This window comes from Fukomys damarensis, unplaced genomic scaffold (assembly GCF_012274545.1).
Source record: "Fukomys damarensis isolate Sample0158 unplaced genomic scaffold, DMR_v1.0_HiC HiC_scaffold_23, whole genome shotgun sequence".
In the NCBI taxonomy this organism is placed as follows: domain Eukaryota; kingdom Metazoa; phylum Chordata; class Mammalia; order Rodentia; family Bathyergidae; genus Fukomys; species Fukomys damarensis.
Genome location: NW_022900935.1, coordinates 11,364,318 through 11,371,638, shown reverse-complemented (window position 1 = coordinate 11,371,638; position 7,321 = coordinate 11,364,318).

Below are 7,321 nucleotides of genomic sequence, written 5' to 3'. Positions count from 1 at the left end.
CACAAAACATTTAAATAAAACTTTCCAAATATTTCTGAGTACGGAGCTGAGTCTTTGCGGTCAGTGAGGAAGAGACCGAAATAAGCTCATTTCTCTGGGAAGAGCTGGACTTGGGGCCCAGAGGTACAAAGCGGGTGGACAGGGCCAAGAGGACCTTCTGCTGGCCTGGGGGCTTTGCCACTCACTACCTGCATGACTCGGGGGAGGTGGCTTCGTGTCTCAGTGTCCTCGTGTGTGAAACGGGGGAGCCCACTCCTGGGTCACTGAGGATGAAAGAACAGTGGACCATGCCCTGAAGCCCCACAGCAGCACGTTTCAAGGCCAGTGCTGCCCCTCCTGCCTGGCACCCAAGAGTGCACCATCTGCCCAGACTGTTGGAGGCGCCCATGCGGTTCCTTCATTCCACACAGACCGAGTGTGTGCCGGGCACACGCTGGGTCCAAGGAATTGAGTGGCAGTCGAGACGGGGGTGCCCCACGCATCTTCTGCTCGCATCGCGGCAGTGATCTCTCCAACCGCATTCTTCACACATGGGCACTGAACTCAGAGCCGCACCTGATGTTAGGGGTGCGCAGAGATCCCCCACTTGGCTCCGCTCAGCCCATTTGAGCGATGTGCCCTCTACTGCTCTTGACCTTAACAACGAACAGCAGTCATTTCTAACATTCATTTCATTTGGGCCTTAGTAGGAAGTGGGTCCCCTTCATCCAAACTGATAAATAAATGAGACACAAAGAATGTGGGCGGTGATAGGATTGTAAAGGTGCCCCAAATTGCGCAGTACAGATGTGAATCCAGATTTGTCCCATTCCAAAGCTCTTGTACTTAACGGCATCCTTTATTTATTTATAACACATTTCCAAATTCCTGCCTGCTAAGACCAAGCCAATACTAATGACTCACTGTATACACTAGTTAAATATGAACCAAGACAAGCAGCTATCAGTCTGAAGTGGACACCTTTCAGGACTGAAAGTGCAAATTGAGCAGATTTCCGGCTGAGCTTCCTGGTAATCCTGGCAAAAAGGGAAATACAGTCAATCGAATGCTGAGATGAAAACAATGAAACCACAGGACCTGGGGTGTAGCTCAGTGGTAGAGCACTTGCTTAGGATATGCAAGGCCAGCAGCACTACAAAACAAAATAAAACAAAACAAAACCACATGAATACATTCTCATCAAGACCAAAACATCTCATCTCAAACTGTACCATTTTTGCCATATCTCTGTCCTATTATTTCCTAAACAGCTCTTTAAACTCCCACGTAAGCAGGTGGTTTTTAAAAGCTCACCAGGTCTGCCTGGAATCAACCTACATGTCTCAGGGATGTGTAAACCAGACTTTGTCTCTTGGGCTGGGCCTCCCCAAAGGCAGACACTAGACAATGGTTGGACACAGGTAGCTTGTGAGAGGAACCCAGAAAGCCCCAGTTGGGGAATTTGGAAGTAGAGTCTGGAAAGGGAACGAAGCTAAGGATAGGCAAGTTATTCAGCAGCTCACCATCATGGGCAGAAGAGTTCAATCCCCCTGCACCCTGGGGAATGTAGCTTGTGAGAGGAACCCAGAAAGCCCCAGTTGGGGAATTTGGAAGTAGAGTCTGGAAAGGGAACGAAGCTAAGGATAGGCAAGTTATTCAGCAGCTCACCATCATGGGCAGAAGAGTTCAATCCCCCTGCAGGCCCTGGGGAACAGGGTAGGAGACCCCACTGCCGAGAAGTTATGCCCCACCATGACCCAGGGTGACTACGTACTCTCCAACTCTCCTGCCTCACCGGTGAAGGGTTGCTCCGGGGAGAACTAACCCTTAATCTGCCTTGAACTGTTCCTCAAATGCTTGGATGACAAAACCAGCAGCATCAGTTAAACCCTGGAACCCCTGGTGGGCTGGGAAGCACAGAATGAGTGTGAGAGCTGGGGTCCACCCTTGGGCTCTATCGCTCTGGGCAAGGTCTTCAACTTCACGGATGTCCCCTGCCCAGCACAGTGTCCAGCACATCGTGAGCACTGAGGGCCCCTTGGTGCCCTGGGAATGAGGAGCTCTTCACAAAGTGAGATGTGACGGCTCCGTCAAGAACCAGACGCCGATGACACTCAGGTGCCCTCAGCGCCAGAGCCTCCCTACATATTCTGTCACTCAAGCTGAGTCCTGGATTCCACACTCACGTGTTGGTGGGTCTTGAGCATCAACAGGATTGGATGGGAGGGTGCTGACCACGTCAATGGATTACCCTATTGATGAGTTCAGAGCCGCATGGGCTACTAGGAGGTAGGATATGACTTTTTTTGGGCTTTTTCTCACTCTTTCTGTTTCCTGGTCATAATGAACTGAGCAACTTTGCTCCATCACACCCTGCCACTGTGCTGTTTTTGTCTTGGATCCAGCCAACCATGAACTGCAACCTCTGAAACCATGAGGCAAAATAAACCTCTCTTCCTTTAAATTGCAGATGTCGGGAATTTTGTCATAGCCTTGGAAAGGTGACTGGTACAACCCTCCAGCCACTCGTCACCCTGTATGTCAACCATCATGGGTTCTGAGTCCTAATCAGAGCCAGAGGTCCAAACTCTGCCTCACAGCACCCATGGCCATGGCATCAACGCTGTGGGTGGTATAAAGCACCCATGACACAGAGGTTCCTGCCTCTCGGGTGCTTAAGTCAGGGGAAAAGAACAAGGATGTGCCAGCAAATCCTTCTCTATTCACTGAGACTGTCTTGGCTCCTGCTAGAGATAAATCCAGGACCTCTGGAATTTGATTCAGTAAGAATTTGTTTCTATCTCAAACATTAGGTGGTGGCTGGCCATGGACAGGAGGCCGGGACCCTGGCTGGGATCCCTGGGCTGGGACCCAGGCTCTTTCTGCCTTGTGGCTCTACTACCTCCTCTAAATGCTGGATGTCCTTTCTGCCTGGCCAGTGTCTCTTTGGGGATAGGCAGTAGACCTGCTTCTTAACCACTTCTTCCTGGACTAACACAGCTTCTGCTCAGAGTCCATTGAAAACTAGTTATGTGAGCTGGGCATGATGGCACACAACCATAATCCCAGTACCCAAGAGACTGAGGCAGAATTACAAATTTGAGGCCAGCTGGGCTATATAGCATGTTCAAGGCCTGCCTGGACTACGTAGTGAGACTGCCCCCCTGCAAAAAAAAAAAAAAAAAAAAAAAAAAAAAAAGGAGGAACATGCAAAGGAGTCTGGGAAATGTAGTTTGAGGCTGCAGCTGCTTTCACACTAACAACATGAAATTCTAGCCCCTCCATGGGGGTCACCCTGTGCATTGCAGGAAGTTGGGCCCGTCCCTAGCTTCTACTCACTAGATCTCTGGGAGACAAAATCACCCTGTGCACCTACTGAGAACTTTTGCTGTCCAGTAAGGGAAGGGTAGACAGCTTGGGTGACAGCTTTGTGATGCTCAAGTCACCCTCCAACTCCCACACTCCCCAGACGTTCTGGCACCTCCGTGTTTTAAAACATCAGAGACTTCATGGGAGATCCAGATTTCTGAAGTTTTGGAGAACTGGGAGATCTCGCTGGCAGCGGGTCCCACCTTCCTGCAGGCTGTCCACCAGCTGGAGCTGAGAGGTGGCTGCCCATCGAGGGCACAGCTCCCCTGCTCGCCGCTTCCCCCGTGTCCTGACACTACATCCTTCACACAGTGACCTGCCTGGTTCTGGGAAAGGCTGAGTTCGGGGCTCCTGTGCTGGTGGCCTGGGGGACAGAACGGACAACAAGCCCCAGACTCAGTCCTCCAGCTTGTCTCGGCGGGGACCTTCCTCATGAGGAATCACGGAGCTGTGAGGATAGGAAGGGGTTTCCTAACCAGCTGAGGGCCCAAGATGAGTGGGAACTGGGGGGAGTCGGAGGAGGTGATGAGTGAGCTGGGACTTAACAGGGATGTGAATTTGGGGAACCAGATACAGAGGGGAATTCAGGAGGAAGCACTGTGGAGACAGATGAGGCTGAGGCAGGAGGATGGTAGTTTGGGGCGGCCTGGGCAACTTAGCCAGGCCCCATCTCAAAATAAAAAGTGTTCAAAAAAGGCCCAGTGGTAAGGGCCCTGGGTTGGACCCTAGCATCAAAGATAGATATAGATTAGATATAGAGATAGAGATACAGATAGAGATGGCCCTGAGTATCCCAGCTCTTGTTTGTCAAGAAAAAAGCCAGGCTGGAGCATGAATGGACAGATCATCAGCAAACCAAATGCCCTGAGATCCTGAGCAGGAAGAGTCAGATACCTACCTACTGGATGCCGCACACCCTACTAAGTTCCCCTGACATGGCCCCAAAGTGTCACCTTGAGAACACGCTTTACTCCTCTCCTCGGGCCTCCTGTGAAGTGGACAGATGGGAAAACTGATGCTTGGTAGGGAGGGCATGGTAACCTGCTCCAGGCCCCATGGCCTGAAGGCAACCACTGGAAAGGGACCCAGGGCAGCCTCCCTCACAACCCCTGCTCTCCTCTTGCCTCTGAGGAGCTAATCTGTCCACAGAAAACAAGCCCAGCCCCATCTGCCACAGACCCATGGGCTCCGAGGAACCCCAAGAGAGCAGCAATGCATTTATAATTATCTCAGTAGCTAAACTGAAGACCTCCCACCGTGATCCCCCCACCCGGCTGGGCCAGCAGGGAGATTAAGTTCTCAGAAGAGGATTTGGGCTCCAAGATCCTGGGTGGCTCCTCCTGGTCTCCCTGTGATGCTGCTCAGTCCTGGTCCCAGCCGTTTCCTGGCTCCTCATGGTCTGTGTGACCCTCAGGGTGGGGCGGCGCGTGGGCTACCTGCCAGCCAAAGGGAGGTTGGTCTGTGCCACCTCCTTCCTGTCTGTTGGAAGCCTCAGGGAGTTAGGAGGTTGAGTGCAGTGACAGCTATGGACATGACAACAGAGGACATTTCCATGGCGTCTTCTGGGCCCTGGGCATTGTTACTAAGTGCCCACCATGCACATTATCAAACATCTGGTAATTTATTGGAAGTCACACCACTAACCAAGGCCAGAGCCAGGACCCAAAGCTTAACCGTGTGGCTGTGAGAGCAGTAGTTTAGTCACACTGTGTGTTCTCAGCAAGGCTGGCCCTCAGTCAGGATTCCTCATGGGGACCCTCAGGAAAGAAGAGCCCTGGCGTCTGGGAGTGGGGCCAGGGGATGGCTGGTCACAGCCATCTGCTCGCTGGAGCCCACTGCTCTCTGTGGCCTCCTTGGCCTTGAAGCCACATCCTCCCGTGGAGGGGTGGATAGAAAGGAGGCAGCTGGAATGCAACTGCGTGAGCTCCAGGTGGCAGGAGTGGGGCGGGGCAGGAGTCAGCACCTGCAGATCCTGTCCTGTTGGCCTGGATACAGGGCGCAGACCCTGCCCTGGTGATGGGGCCTAGTGGGTACTGCACTTTCTCACTAGGCCTGGGACACTCGGCCGAGGGCTGTCATTAGCCTCCTGCCCTGTCAGGTCCCACAGCTGCTAGACACAGCCAGTGAGGATGCTGTGCCCCAAGAGCAGCCAGCTGGGTCAGGGAGAGAGGAAGGCGCTGGGGCAGGGTTTGCATGTAAGCCTTCACCCTTGCTGTGTCTGGGGGCAGTGGGCAGGACGGGGATGCAATAGGACTTCCTCTTGCACAAGGAAGCCACCAGAAGTTAGGAGCATGAATGGACATGACCACTACGCTCTGGAAAGGTCACTCTAGCTGTGGGGCCCAGGAGCCCGAGGAGCCTGGGAGAGCCAGGAGCGATGCCTGGAGCACAGCGCAGCCTGGAGCGCCTCCTGTTGTCGTGGTTGGAGGTGGTGGTGGCAGGAAGGGTCTGGATCCAGATTCATTTGAGAGCTGAAGCAAGCAGGGGTTGCTGGTGGACAGCATGTGGGCAGTGGAGGGAACAGCGAAGTCACGGACGCCCCTAAGTCTTTGGACTGTGTGCTGGGGTGAAGGGAGGTGACATTTGTACATACGAAAAGCCGGATTTGGAAAGAAAGCAGGGTTTGGATTACTGGATTTGGGGGTGAAGCGGTTGGCTAAGTGGTCAGGAAGAAGGGTCTAGGGTCAGGGAAGGAGTCCAGGCTACAGACAGGGTCACGGTGGTATGTAGAGTAGGAAGAGGAAGTGATCTGCCCAAGGTCGCACAAGCCAGTGGCCAGCTGTGAGCCGGAGTCTGTCAGACTCCAGATCCTGCCAGTGGGAGCTGGGAACAGAAAGGGCTTTGGTGACCCACCAGATGGTAGGGCAAAGAGAAAAGCCTGAGGATGACTCCTTCCAGCTCAATTGCCACCCCCATCCTCAGGGGTGCCATGGGAACGCCCTGGCCAAGCTCGGAGTCCACTGTACAGTTGGAGAAACAGGCCCACAGGGCCAGGGCTGGGGTCTAAGTCTTCAGCTGTTACATTCCTGGAAGAGGTAGTATCTTTGGGGCCTTCAGAGGGGGCCTGGAGTTCTCCCCTCCTAGGCAACCCCAAAAGACACTGCCTTATGCCTCTGCCCCATATCCCTGGCTTCTGGGACCCCTGTTCATCCCCAGCACAGTGGCCTCAAGCCTAGCTCTGGTCACGGCTCCTGCCCTGTGGCAGGACTGAGGCCTCCCTGGCTGCTGCCCAGACCACCCAGCGCCAGGGCCTGGTGGAGCCAGGCTGGTGGGCAGGGCTCCCCAGCTGGCCAGCCGCGGTCTGGCTCCACCTGAGGGCTGTGGCCTGGGAACCACTGGCTGTCTCCTTGGGAAGCGGCTGGGATCTCCAGAACAAACAGGGAACCGCAGGCTCCCTGCCTGCCCGAGGGGGGCAGCTGCCTCTGGCCTCGTCTACCCACACCCCATTCTGGAGGCCCAACTCCCCACTTCTGGGGGGATGGGGGAGGGCGGGAGTGAGCAGGCGCACAGCCCAAGCTGGAGGCAGGAAGGCTGCAGAACAGAAAAGACAGAGGAGGTACTCTGAGACCCGTGGGGAGGTGGGGTGGCCATGACCAGATGTGGATGGAGCGGGCCTGCCGGGGCTCAGGTGATCCCCAGAAACCTGTGGAGCTCCCCAGGAGAGAGGCTTTGTGCATGAGTGGGGCACTTCTCAGCCCCAAGTTGAGAACAACACCCCTGGAATCAGATCAAGCTAGATTCAAATCCAGTCTCTGCCGCACCAAGTTTAGCAGCCTTGAGCAATGACTTTACCTCTCTGGACCTAGGTTTCTCCATTTAAAAGGTCCCCAGGATTTAGCTGAGGGGCACCATGCCTGCCTCGAAAGTGCAATGTCCTGAGTTTGGAGTTCTCCCGAAGTTCCTGAGTACCCCTGCAACCGCCTGCCCAGGCCCTAATCCCTGGTACCAAAAAAAAAAAAAAAAAAAAAAAAAA